This window comes from Lutra lutra, chromosome 14 (genome assembly GCF_902655055.1).
Source record: "Lutra lutra chromosome 14, mLutLut1.2, whole genome shotgun sequence".
In the NCBI taxonomy this organism is placed as follows: Eukaryota; Metazoa; Chordata; class Mammalia; order Carnivora; family Mustelidae; genus Lutra; species Lutra lutra.
The window spans coordinates 32,067,891-32,082,290 of NC_062291.1; the positions used below are offsets into that span (position 1 = coordinate 32,067,891).

General features: G+C 50.8%; 1 long non-coding RNA gene across 2 annotated transcripts; it reads right to left on the reverse strand.

The window, feature by feature from the left end:
- Positions 1-4,767: 4,767 nt before the first annotated feature.
- On the reverse strand, positions 4,768-13,336 carry LOC125084244 (uncharacterized). 2 transcript variants are annotated; one of them, XR_007122561.1, is made up of 4 exons: positions 13,239-13,336; positions 10,994-11,338; positions 8,854-9,075; positions 4,768-6,164 (listed from the first exon to the last, which is right to left on the reverse strand). It is a non-coding gene; the product is annotated as an uncharacterized LOC125084244 (long non-coding RNA). The 2 variants fall into 2 exon arrangements; XR_007122560.1 differs by having other exon boundaries at positions 4,768-9,075.
- Positions 13,337-14,400: the final 1,064 nt, after the last annotated feature.

Genomic DNA, 14,400 nt, shown 5'->3' on the forward strand with positions numbered 1-14,400 from the left:
TGAAGTCATTTTTAGCCATGGGACTGGGTGAGTAGTGATATTTCCTTCTGCTTTTTCCTTCTTTCTTTCTTTTTTTTTTTTTTGCATTTCCCTAATGACTAGTGACATCGAACATTTATTTATGTGCTGCTTTGTTATCCAAATCATCCATGAAGTGTCTGTTCAAATCTTTTGCCCATTTAAAAAATTGGGTTGTGTGTTGTCTTCTTAGTGAATTGGAAGAGTTCTTTGTACAGTCTAGATACCAGGCCTTTGTTGGATAGATGTGTTGAAAATGGTTTTCCTAGAGTGTGACTTGCCTTTTTATTTTCATAACCACATCTTTTGAAAAGCAAACATTTACAATTTTGATGAAGCTCAATTTATTTCCTTTTCCTTTTATAGCTTGTGCTTTTTGTATCCTATTTATGAAGTCTTTGAGAAACCTAAAGTCATTAGGATTCCTCCTGTGTTTTTTTTTCTCGAAGTTTGATAAGTTTACCTTCTACCTTTAGCTTAATGATCCTTTCAGTTAATTTTTGTAAATGGTGTAAATGGTGCAAATTACAAATCAGAGTCCTTTTTTTTTTTTTTTTTTTTTTTGTATATGGACATCTGATTGCTCCAGGACTATGTGTTGAAAAGATTATCCTTTACCAATGGCCTGGCCCCTCTGTCAAAAATCTATTGACTGTGACTATATATATATATATATATATACACCTACTTTTGGGCCATCATTTTCCTTGATCTTTATGCCAATGCCATACTGTCTTGATTACTATAGTCTTCTAATTAGTCATAAAATCAGACAAATTAAGGTTTTCAGTTTTGTTATTTTTCAAAGTTATTTTGACTGTTCTAAATCTTTTGCATTTCCATTAAAATTTTAGAGTCTGTTTGGCAATTTCTCCCAGAAGCCTGCTGGCATTTTTACTGGGATTCCATTGAATCTATACATTAATTTGGCAGGAATCTATACATAATTTGGCGTTCTTATAATATTGAATCTTCTAATCCATTAACATATCTCCCCATTTATTTGGTTCTTTTGCTTAATTTCTCTCACCAGTGCTTCATAGTTTTCAGTGTGCATGTCTTACACATCTTTTATCAGATTTATCCTTTAGAATTTCATATTTTTTCATGCTCCTTAAGTGGCAGTATTTTTAAATTCCAATTTCTGATTACTCATTGCTAGCACATAGAAATACAAGTAATTTTTGAATATTGATCTTGCATTCTACAATTTTCTAAATCACTTATTCTAGTAAATTTTTGTAGGTGCTATAGGTTTTTCTGTGTAGTTGATCATGTTACCTGCAAATAAAGTTTTGCTTCTTCTGTTTGACTGAGATGCTTTTTATTAATTTTTCTTGCCTTATCACATTGGCTTTGACCCCAATGCAATGTTAAATAAGAATAGTAAGAATGGATTTCCTTTCCTTGTTTCCAGTCACACATAGTAAGAAGGTATTTATCCTTGGTTTTTATTTGCCCTGGTAAGTTCTAGACAAATTCAAAGGGGTGGCCTTTTAGGACTGATTTGAGGGCCCTGAAGTTAGCCCTGGGCAGTGTGCCCTTCTTTCCTGTGTTATGGCTGTGCATCATGGCTACTTCAAGTGCTTCTTCAGGGCAGAGGTGGTATATTTGACTCCAATTCTTTTGCTATGCTTGGCGTGGTTGGTCAGCTTGACAAATCCTCAGTGCCAACCAGGTCACCGAATCACACAGAAAGGGCCTGTTGTGTGCTCTTTGTTTTCCCCCTAAACCAAAAGCAGTCATGCTTTTCTCCTTCCTTCTCTTCCCCCTCCAGAAACCTGAATGGAAGGAGACATGAAAGAGAAGGGCTCAGGTTTCTCCAGCATCAAGTTACTTTCATGAAGTGTCCTCATTCAAAAATAAACCTGAGGGGATGAGGGGAGAAGGGTGACAGAGACAAGAGGGAGCTGTTAGCATAGCTCTGCTTCCAGGCTGTATTTTTATTTTAGGGCTGGCATTTAGGTTTGGCCTGGGGACAAGCGGCTGGAAAATGCAAGGCATTTCCTCTTCCTGTCAGCTGGAGACACTATGTGTGTGTGAGTGTGTATATGGGCCTCTGCCACCTTCCACTTAGCACCTCTGAATGACCAACAAAAAACACTTCCTCCACAGGTCTGCTACGTCCTTGGCCCCACCAAGCCCTTCCAATCCCATCTCATCTTTGGACACTCTCAAGACTCCCCCTACCCGGGACCATTGCACATGCTGATTCCTGCAGGGAGAAGAAACTCTTGCTGCCTCAAGGGCAGACTCTGTGCTCTCTGAGGTCCCGGGTGGGATATTTCAGGAAGACTCGATGATATAACAGGCTCGTTTGTTCACTTGTTTACTCATTACTTGCTGTGGGCCATGTGTGAATTACTTAATTCCTCGGTACCTTAATTTCCCCATTTGTAAAATGAGGATGGTCATAAAACCTGCCTCATAAGAGGGTTAAGAGGATTCAGTAAGTTAGTAGGTGTAACGTCCTTGAAACAGCACCTGGAAGGTAGTTAGTTTTCAGTAGAGGGTGATGGTATCATTTGATCGTGTATACTGGCCTTGAGCTTGGGCCCAGGCGGGGGCTGTGGCAGTGGACTAGACAGACATGGTGTCTGACTGCTTGTGACTTATTCTGTTGGAGATCTGTATGCTGCCTGTGACTTTAAGTTCTCAACTTCAGCTTTGGAGCGGAGCACTACTGTCTCTCCAAGGAGTGAAAGGTCTCCTTTACTCCCTACAGGTTGATGAAATATATAGTAAGAGACATGATGGTAGTGATGTCATTGGCACTTTGTGGCGCTCTGGCTGGCTTTGCGCCTTCTCTGCTTTATAGAGTTATCTCACTTTTCAGGGGCTCATTTCCCTTATTTGTAAAATGAGAAAAAGAGCAGTTAACCTGGATGCTTGCCTAGGTTCCGTTCCGATCCTTTTCTTCACGAACAAATCATCTTTTTCTCTCACTCCCTATCATCTTCTCCTTCCCATACAGGTATCAGGGCTAATCTTCCCCAGGACCCCGCTGGATGGCACTCCCCAGAGTTGTACAGTGCACAGCCTGTTCAGCTGTATAATCTAGCCTGTTTATGATCCACCTAAGTTCCTAGAATCCTGTCTCCTGAGTTTATGTGAAGAAGAAAAAAATATATAGCCTCAACCAGATGAACTAGGAATGGCAAACAAAATACACTTATCTGATCCCCCTTTTTATTATTCCATAAATTGGGAAGGATGTTCCACTGTTGGTTTCTTTTTCCTGAGCCTTAATTAAACAAGCACTTGTTGACATTCCAGTCATTCATTTAACAAATATTTATTAAACACTTATAGTGGGTGAGGCACCGCAGTAGGTGCTGGGGTACAGCCGAGACTGAGGTCCTTGTTCTCATGGAGAGTGAGTTTTAGTTCAGGGAAACAGAGAATAAACAGGCAGACAAATAGGCAAGACAGTCCTAGAAGGTTGGGTACAGTGTAGACAATGACAGAGGGTCCTGGGCAAGTTGGTGTGAGGGAACAGCTTTAGACCATCATGAGGGAAGTCTTCTCCAGGGAGATGACATCTGAGAGGTCACCTGAACGACCAGCAGCCAGCCACATGGACATGGGTCTCTTCACACTGGCTTGGCAGAAAAGGAGTGAGGCCACCTCACACTCTTAGCCTCTTTTCATCACTACTTGCTTTTTCTCTACACCACCATTCCACTTCCCCTTCCTCTGAGATGGGATCCCCAGTGGCCCTCCATCTGGAGAATGGAGAAGTCTGCAAATGGAGACTCATATATCTTCATTCAGACTAAAGCTGCCCTTTCCTCCTTCCTCCTCTGACAGACCCAAGCAGAGAAGAGGGACTCTTTCAGGTCTTGCTGTGGGAGGATGTTTGGGGCAAGTCTCCCCTTGAAGCCAGCTGTCACAAGGCTGTGCAAGGGGCACCTGGAAGAGAGGTCAGTCGTGTCTGCCTCGCTTTCTCAATGGCTGCCCTGCCTGGGATGATGGGAAAACCAGAACCACTAGGTCAGGCTGGTGAACAAGGATAGTGTTGTCTGCACTCTCTATAGGAACGTGTGTAGGAGCACAGCAGCTGGAGGCAGAGGGCTGGAGTTCAAACCCCATCTCAGGCTCTTACCGGCTGGGTGACTTGGGGGAAAGGTACTTGACCACTCGGGGTCTCGGTTACATCATTTGTTATAAGAAGCAAGGAGTAATAGTACCCACCTCACATGGTGCTGGGAGGCTCCTGTGAGTTTATACCCATGGAGCCTGGAGCGGCATTTGGTATGCAAGAGCATGTGTGTTCACCCTGATCTCATTTTTCAAGAGGATTATCTAGCCGCTGGCGAGTTTTCATCCATGTGTCAGAGACCTCTTTCCCAACTCTTGGTTCACACATAAGAAACTTGACCTGGAAGAGGCAGAGCTGTACGCAGGTCAGGGGGAGTATCCGAGGGTGTGTTTCTGGTATAGGGGAGGGGAACGGGGTGGGGGGGGTACGTAAGTGGGACGTGGCTGCCCTGGTTTTCTGCACCAGTGTTTTTAGCTTGGATATGTAGGTATCTACGTTTGCATCTCTAAGAGGCATTTCCTCACTCTGTCTATTGTGAAGGTTTCCATCCATCCATCCATCTGTCCATCCATCCATCCATCCACCCGTCCATCCATCTGTCCATCCACCCTTCTTCAGCACTTATTTTTGCTGAGTGTTGTGTTGGATTTACCAAAGTCAACATTTTTCAGCTTGAGTTCCCCCAGAAAACAGAACCTGGAGCAAATCTCGTGTGCTAGTGCTTTAATGGTGCGTGCAATGCCCAGGAAGCAAGAGTGACAGGACAGAAGTAGAGCAGGGTGGAAGGAATGCAACGCCTAGGCGACATATTTCCAAGCTGGCCTCAGCGTCTCAGAGAACGTGGCCATTTGCTCAGTTCTGTGGACCGTCCCTAGAAAGGTCCTATGGAACCACTGGGCCCAGAACAAGCCACCACGTGGGGAGAAAGTACAAACAGGTTTTTGGCTGGTTCCTCCTCACCCTCCATGTAAGTACTGTGTCATTCCAGACTGGATGGCTGCCCAACCCCCAACACTCCTGGCAGCCGGCATGATGTCCACAGTGTCCAAGCTCGGCTCTGCCACCAAGTGATTGTGTGCAACCCCAGGCGCATGCCCTGAACCTCTGTTGTCCTCTCAGGCAAGAGGCCCTTGGAGTCTTGGTGTGTGAGGGTGCAGGAGGCAGGACACCCACTCTCAGGTGGGGCATGTGGCAGTGCTAGAAGCGACTGCTTTTGTCCTGTGACTGTGTTGAGGGAAGGAGCGTTCAGCCAGGGTCGCAACACCAGACCGCAGCCTCTTGACCACCCACTGGCCCAGAAAAACAGGGTTCCCACCCACAAGTCTTGACCCGGCATGGTTTGAGGGCTTCAGGGAGGAATTTGCCCCAATGACACCTTCACCCCTGACTTTCCATTGCTCCTGAAAGGAGTTTTGAGTTAATTATCCTTGAATTAAGAATTCACCTCTATAAGACATTCTTCAAATTAAAAAAAAACATTACGGAAAAACATACACGATATTTACCATGTTCACCATTTTTAGGTGTGTGGCCCAGTGGTATTAAGTACAATCACGCTGGTGTGCAACCATCCCCGAGAACTTCTCGTCATTGCAAACCAGAACCCCATACCATGACCCAGTGATTCCAGTTCCCCATCTTCCTGGCCCCTGACGACCACCCTTCTCCTTCCTGTCTCTCTGCATCTGATTATTCCTGGTACCGCATCTACGTGAAAACACACAATATGAGTCCTTTTTGTGACTGGCTTAATTTCCGTTGGCATGACGTCCTCAAGGCTTAGCCATGTTGTTGCATGTGTCAGAAAGTCTTTCTTTTCGAGGCTGCATGGTAGTCCACTGTCTGACTACAGCACGTTTTCTTTGTCTATTTATTTGTTCATCGATGGGCACTTGAGTTGCTTCTGCCTTTTGGCCGTTGTGATTAGTGCTGCTCTGAAGATGGGTGTACAGATATCTGTCCGAGTCTCTGCTCTCGTTTCTTTGGGGTATGTACTCAGAAGTGGAATTGCTGGATCATACAGCAGTTCTATTTTCAACTTCTTGAGGAAACTCCATATTGTTTTCTATAGCGGCTGTGCCATCTTATATTGTGTGGGACTTTTCTGTAACAGGAGGTTGTGGTGTGAATATAAGAGGTCCCCCGAATGAGACACCCACCAGATGCACCGAATTTCCCTCTTTCCTTTTTACGGTGGCTCAGGGTTGCCAACTGGTTGTGAGGTACAGTCATTACCCCCTTTTATAGAAGAGTTTGTAGACCGTCTGATTTTATGGCAGGCAGCCGCTGTTTTTGCCTACAGCCTCTACTTGCCCTCCTTCCGGTTTTCCTTTGGGGAGCCACCCCTCCTCTACTCCCAGCATGTTCTGATCCAGTGGGGGCTGACGCTGCCCCAGAGATCCAGAGGTGAACCAGACATTCCATTTTCCCTGGACATTGTGATCAATTCAGCAGGGGTTCCATGACCCAAACCCGGCCAACAAGAGCCTGCAAGTATCTTCTGGAAACTTGCTAAGTGCTTGGGGAAGTGGAGTTTGTTGTCAACTGAGGTTGCCAAACGGTTAGAAAGCGAGTCATCAGCTGCTGATAGCCGCCTATCAGCATCTGCCACCTCTTGGAAAGACCATAATGGAGTTTGAAGCTAACTTGGAAACACAGAGCGAAGAGGTGGAAAGAGGGAGACTCCAGACCATGTCATCAAAGCACCTGGATCTAACTGTACCTGAAGCTGTGAGATCTACTCCTGGACATTTCCATACGGGAGGCAAGAAATCTCCTTACTAGCCTAAGCAATTGAGTTGAATTTCTCTCCTTTGCACCTGAAGGGAATCCCAGAGAATTGAGAGGTTAAGAAACTTGCTCAATGTGCCTCAGGCAGGCAATGGTGGAACTGAATACTTAGACCCCGAGGGGAGTTCTTGGCTTAGATCTGGATCCCAGCTCTGGGTCAGGACGAGCTCCTGTCTAATTCTCCTTCAGAACTCGGGGTCAGCATGTTGCCAGGGCACAGCAGCCTGGGACAGCTGGAGAATTGCAAGAGCCAGCCCAGAGGCGAGGCCTGGTGGGAGCTGAGCCCTTCTGGGAGCTGGCAAATGACAGCCCTCAGACCAAATCCAGCTCTCCTGTTTTTGTAACAGCCCACAAATTAAAAGGGAAAAACACCAAAACAAGAATATTCTGTGACACATGAAAATGTTATGATATTCAAATTTCCTTTTCCATAAATCCCATCTTCTTGGCTCAAAGCCACGACCATTCTCCAGCAAGTTGTCTCTGGCTGCTTTGGCTGTGCAATGGCGAAGTCTAGCAATTGTGACCAAGATCACTACAATAGTTACTGTCCAGCCCTTTAAAACAAAGTTCGCCTGTTGCTGCCATAGCTTGAGCTACCGTCCTCAGCTCTCCCTGGCTCTCTTCCCAAACCATGTGTCATGCCCCCTCCTGCTTCCTCTTCCTCCAGCTTTGGTCCTTAAAAGAGCAGGACCCCACAAAATCAGTGAATGGATGGAAAGTACTCAGCACAGCACCTGGCACATCATTAGTGACCCTGAGTGGAAAAGCTGCTGTTGAGCGACCTGCGACTCGGCAGTTAAGGACGCACATTGCGGCTGTGTGTCGTTTCCAACACTCAATCCCTTTGTGACCTTGGACAAGCTGTTACAGTATCTCTGGCCTCGGTGGCCTTCTATAAGATCAGATCATAATAATATCTATCCCAGGGTCCTAGTGAAGGTCAGATGAGTCATTCTGTGTAAAGTGTGCTTGGCACACAGGAAGTACTCGGTAAGATCCTAATCGTTTTTCCTATCGCTTAATCTCCCCGAAGGAGGCTGCGGTCTGCCTACTTCTGAACGTGGCTCTGTTCTCACCCAGGGTCCCCCAGCAAGGCCAAGGCTGTGCCAGGAGCTAAGAGCCAGCCTCCAGACTCAGAGCATCGGTGCCTTGTCAGGTGGGGGCTTCGTGCTGGCCCTGGCAGAAGGCGGCCGAAGGTCTCACCAGCCAGGCGCTGACGTGGGGTCTGAAGCCAGGAGATCCTGGGCTTGGTCCCCCTCCTGTGAAAGTGCGTGTGTATGTGCGTGCGTGTGCAGCTGGAGGAGACGGGCTCATTTTGAGGAAAAGAAAGAATATGTAGGCTCCAGGGCAGGGTGAAGAGGGCAAGCTAGGGACAGCAACCTGGACAGTGAATATGGTCCCATACCCTCTGCCCAAGTCTCTCAACCTCCTAGACCCTCAGAGCGGGCTGGAGGAAAATCGGCAGGATCAAAGGGTCCTTGGGACTTCTGCCCAGGCTCAAGGCCTTCCACAACAAGTTCTAGAAGTCGCGTAGGAGGGAGGATCTCTGTGACCTATTGCCTGGAGTCCCCAAGGCTCCAGGTTGGTCAAGACCTCAGTGGGGGTGTGCTGAGTAGCCGGGGCCTGGCTTTCTGACCTGTCCCTCATCTGACCCAGCCCAGACCTCTCCCCATCCCCTCCCTGCTGTGTATCCGGGCCAGAGCCCAGCCCTGCCACTCCCCACAGGCATAAGTGTCCCCTCCATTACCTGGAAGGTGGAGTTGGGGGGGCAAGAGGAACTTCCTGGGCCATTTCAGCCTCTGTCCCTCCCCCAGCAGCCTCACAGAGGTGACAGGAGAAAAACGGGTGCTGAATGGACACACACACACATATATACAAGCTCAGTGTAATGCCGTATATTCTCAGAGACACACGTGCACATATCTAATGACACACACACCCAGGCACACACTCCTAGACAGATATGATCACACTCCCCACACATGCAGAGAACTACCTACCCTTGACTGTCACACACGCAGCCCCACTCCGACCTCCGCTCACACAGGCACGTCCTGCAGGCTCTTTCTGACCTGTTAGCGCGACTGTGCTTATCTGGGCCAGAGCAAGCTGATGTCAGCCTTCCGGAGTGACTGTGAGAACCGCGTCCAAGGGACATCACACAGAGGCCACCAGAAGGTCAACAGGTTCTTACACACCATCTGGGCCAGTGGCTCCCATACCTGGAATCACACCTTAAAATTAAAAATTCCCAAGCCCTGTTCCCACCCTAGACCTAGTGAAACTAAATCTCAGGGAGAGGTGACCCAGGTAGGAGGGCTGACCTCTCATAGGCTTTCTGGGTGTTCTGAGGCCGGCTGGATTTAATCACCACTGGTCTAACTCAGCCTGTCGCTGTTCAAATGCCGAGCGGAGGCCAAGAGACGGAGAGTGACTTGTCCAAGGTCACACAGCAATGGCACAGGAGAGCCAGGGCCAGAAGCCAGGTCTCCTGAGGCCAGTCCCTGCCTCTTTTCCCCTACCTCCTGCCCCTGAGTGCCCCTCCTGGCTTTCCTCTGGGCAAGGGGGTCCGCTGGCCCTCCTGTTCTGCAGGGATGGCAGTACCAGGCTCTGCCCGTGGCAGGCAGTGCCCTGGAGAAGAAGGCTCTCTCCAACCCACTTCTCCCACCATGCACCCCCGGCCTCCGGGGCGGAGGCTCAGCTCAGGGATGGCAGGGGCTGGGCTTTGCCACAATCCCACATGTTCACCACAACAGGCCGGGCCCCCACCCCACTCCTGGGGCAGGCCGGAAAGCAGAGTCCGCACGCTGCCCAGACATCTGCACTTCGCACAGAGCCAAGACACACTACCCAGATGTTCGCAGAGCTCGGGGCTGGGTGTCAGCGGGAGCAGACACCTGGGTAGAGGTTGATGCTTATGTTGGAGAGGAGAGGTTGTATCTGGTGCAGAGTCAGGGTAATTTGGCCCAAGCTGGGGGTAGGGGTGCAGCCCCAGGACGGCAGTGTTTCCCCACAACCCCTCCACCCCCATGTGGTGTGCTAAGTGGGGCAGATGTGGCCTTTTCTGAATAGGAACCAGACCCCAGGGGCAGCAGCCAGGGGGCATAAACATAATACTAGCTGAATTATCACGAGCACTCTCCAAATGAGCTCTGCCTCATTTAGCTCTGACAGTGATGCTGTGGGCGGAGCACACTTACTGTCCCCTCCTCTGGGCAGCTACACAGGGAGGTCACGTCACTGGCCCAGGCTCACTGTGGCCCAGGCTCACTGTGGCCCAGGCTCACCCAGTGAGCCGGTGATCTTGCTGGGCTTATCCCCTTTTCTGGCCCAAGAGCACCCCAAGCTGTTTCTCAGGACCAGTCCCAGCATGCCCTGGGACACTTCTTCCCCCAATATAATTTGCATATGAGAGAATTTTCATTGTGAAGATGGGAATCTGGGAGGTGGCCCTTTTCCTCGTGGTTGGAACTTGGAGGGGGTGGGGGGTGGAAATGGTAGGAAGTCAAGCCAGGCACTACCCCCACCCCCCTCCACTGGTGGGTGGCTGGGGGAGGGGATGCCAAGTGTCCTGGGGCTTCCTGGGCAGAGAGAGGCTGCTTCTTTTTTTTTTTTTTTTTAAAGATTTTTTTTTTTTTTAAATTTGTTAGAGAGAGAGATCACAAGTAGGCAGAGAGGCAGGCAGAGAGAGAGGGGGAAGCAGCCTCCCCACTGAGCAGAGAGCCTGATGCAGGGCTCGATCCCAGGACCCTGAGATCATGACCCGAGCTGAAGGCAGAGGCTTAACCCACTGAGCCACCCAAGTGCCCCGAGAGGCTGCTTCTTGAAGAGAAAGTGTGGTGGGGGCCCTGGGCTGTGGAAGAGAGGGACAGAGAACTTGGGACAGGTGACGGTTCAGAGGAGGGAGGGGTCCCATCAAACGGTTGAGCAGGACAGCCTCATAGCCAAGGTGGGGAGGCCCCGGGGTTTGACCCTGGATTATGGCTCAGAGACGATGGGCCCAGAGACATTCCACATCCCTCACATGTTCCTGAGGCCCTCCAAGGACATCATCTTTGGGCCTGGGGTGGTGGACAGAGAGAACAGGGTGCTGGACTCAAACACGGGGTTCTGGGCTCAAGTCCGTGCTCTGCCACTGACCTGCCGGTTAGCCTGTGACTTGCTTCCCTGGCTCCTGGGACCTGCTCTCCTGGTTCTCTTCCTTCACTTCTCCTTTGCTGCTTCTTCCGCATCTCTCCCGCCTCACGTGGGAGCACAGGACCCATCCTGGCCTGTCTCTCCACTGCTCTCATGCTTCAGGGACACTCAGGTGAAGAGGATGGAGTCTTGCATCAGGAGAGCAGCACGAGCAAAGGCTTGGTGTTGGGGGGGGGGGTAGGAATTTGGTGAGTTGGAGGTACATGGTGTATTAAGGTGCGGGGAGGCAGCAGTCTCCTGGGCCCATAATGAATCATTTCCAGAACCTGTAGTCTTTCAGCCAGGGGACTGTCAAGAAAAAGTAGTTCTGTTAAGGCACAGAAGGTGTTTGGGAGAAAGTTACCACCAGACTCTGAGTTCTGTCTCTTCCTGTGCATTGGAGTTCCTCAGTCCTCCTGGGGCCATTTCTTGGAGGAGGGGATCGATGTCAGAAGGGACTGAGGATCCCTCCCAGCAACTCCCCATGGGATCCCTGCACTTCCCCATCCCACCTCAGCTGCCCTTGGGTAAGAAGGTTCTGGGCTGTCCAGGGCTGAATGAGGTCAGTGCTAAGCCTGTGCTCAGACAGGTTAATAGAGCTACATCAAATGCAAGTGCTGGCAATTTCCCCGCCTCTGGAAGGGCCTCCTGAGAGGCTGTCCACAGGGCTTTCTTGGCCAAGGCTGGGGCCTCCCCCCCAACCCACCTTGGTTCCCTGGCCGGGACTATACAGAGCAGCAAAGGGATAAAAGAGCTTGGACCTGTGGTGTTTGACTTTAAAATTGTTTGTCTGCCTGGCAGTGCTGGGAGGAAGGGAAGCCTCCATCCCTCTTTGGCACTCCTTGACCTTCATCTTGGGAAGACTTGGCTGCCCCAGCCAAGGGAGTCAGCAGACCAGTGTGCATGTCACCTCTTGGGCTGCTGTCCTGGACTTGAACTGCCACAGAGTCGCAGCGTCTAGGCTCTGTCCTCCCCAGCATACTGGGCCATGGGGCTATCATCTGTTCTGGAAGGAAGGGGACAGGATCGTCTGGGTGTTGTGCTCTGGGGACTGGGACCTGGCTTCCAGGGACACCACCTTCAATCCCCTTCAGTGACCAGCTCACCAGTCAAACCCAAGCTGGGTGCCGTAGTAGAGAAAGCACTGGGTGGTGCTGGTGGTGGTGGGCTACAAAGGGAGGGGTCACCAGGGAGTTTGTCGGGGAGCCTGGCTCTCCCATAACCTGCAGGGCGATCTGGAGAAGCCTCTTTCCCTCCCTGGGCCCCATACCTCCCCTGTATAGTGACTCATTGGCCTGAGGCAGCTCAAGGGATCCCCTGGTTCTGCCTCTCTTGACCTGGATGCTTTGGCTGCAGCCAGGCCTCACCTGGCTGGGAGGGGACAGGGGTTCCAGTCCTGGCTGCAGGTGACTGGGGACAGCCCACTGTTCAGCCACAGCTACAGAGCAGCCAGGATCAGCCGGGTCACCGCCTCCCACATCCTCCCCCATCCTCGCAGGGCCCCCTGGGGTGCTGTTCTGCTCCTCACTTCACCGGTCCATTTGGCCCTTTCTGGAAAGTCCGGGCAGGACTCTTGGAGTGAAAAACGGTAGCTCCATGAGGGCCTTCTGTCCAGGGAGGCCAAGGCCTGCAGAATGTTCCCGCCCTGTGAGGGCCGGCACAGCGTGCCAGGCACAGAGGGCATGAACTGTTCAGAGCTTGGGGGCCAACGCGGGTCCTCCATGGGTCCCCTGAAAGGCAGGCAGGAGTATACCCGTGAGACGCTTTTGAAACCTGCCTCTGCTGAGAGCAGGCCAACTTCAGGGCCCAAATTTAGTTCTGATTCAGCTCCTCAGGCCAGGCCACAGAGTGGGCCCCCTGTGCCGAGCCAGGGTGCACGTGCACTAGCACGGAGGTGGGGGCCTGAGTGTGCACGGCAGGGGAGGGAAAGGAAGCTGTGTTTTTATGGCTCTGGTAATCAGCTCCTTTTAAAATCCAGTTTCAGTTTTCTCAGACATCACTAACATCTCCTCCCAACCCTCCCCGTGAAAGAAATTCATCCATAACTTTAGGGCTAAGGGCAAGAAGGCACCAAGAGGTCACTTCTCTTGTCCAGGGTCCCATAGGCCCTTACAGGGAGGGGGCAATGTTGCCCACTGCCACCCCCCACCAGCTTCCCCTGCCCCACATGCGCCCCTGTTCCCAAGCCTTGGAGAAGCTCCAAAGTCACCTTGTTAGGACCCCGGGTCTGTCCTGTGTCTGAGACCCAGCTGGGGGCAGAAAGTCGCGGAGACCAGAAGCAGGAAGTGGCTGGAAGTCGAGTGGGACTCCAGAGTGAGCACCTGGCCCCGAGCTGGGATGACTGTGCACTTGACAGTTCCTGGGGGGTGAGCCAACGGAGCAACTGTGGCCTGAGAGCTGGCCTTGGCCCCTGACCTGGACCTCAGGGAGGCTGGCACACCCTGGACTTCCTCCCCGGTGGCCAGCCCCTTCCACAGGAGCCACTCCTGGCAGGACAGCTGATGCCCAGGCCTTCGTGGGGTGAGGGGGCCTGGCGATGAGGACACCCACCGGCCTGTCATCTCCCCTGCAGTCAGTCCACAGTGGCCAGTGGTCTCCGCACCTGTCCCCTGGCATGCCTGGGGTCAGGGGCCTGGCAGGAGCCTCCTCTCTTCCTTAGTCTTCCCTAAACCAGAAAGGTGCTCCTCCATTAGGCAGTGAGGCTTGATTTTTGGGGGGGGGACTAGACTTGGGGGGGTGAGTCCTGATATAGATGAGGAATATCCAAATTAATGAATGTACCTCCATTGCCTTGCAAAACTCAGCAATAGTGTGACTGGATACCAACAGAGCTGCCCTTGGCTGTCCCTGGGTCTTCCCTTTAAGGAACAGACCAGAGACTCTAGAGACAAGCCCAGGTAGGCAGCCAGGCAATGAGAAGTGGCTGGCAAGTCTGCCTTCATAATATTACCAATAAAATAACAATAATAGTGAATTCATGTACTCCTTGCCATTGGCTGGACGCTCTGTTCAGCACCTCTGACATGTTCATTCATTGAAACCTCACAGCCCATGAGGTAGGTATTGTCATATTATCCCCATTTTACTGATGAAATAAACAAGGAACAGAGATGCTGAGTGCCTTGCTCTGGGTCACAAAGCTAGCAGGCTGGCCACACAGCCCCTGTTCTCCAGCACTTATGCAAATGGCCTCTGCACTCTTGGGGGGCTGAGGAGGCCCTCTGTCATCCTGTTCCATCCTAACTTGTCCTCTGATTTGGCTCTTTCTTCCTGGGTGGTACAAAAGCCCATGTTTGTCCATATTCACATGTGACCTCTTGCAAAGGAGCTACAGGAATAGATTTTTTTTTTGAAGATTTTATTTATTTATT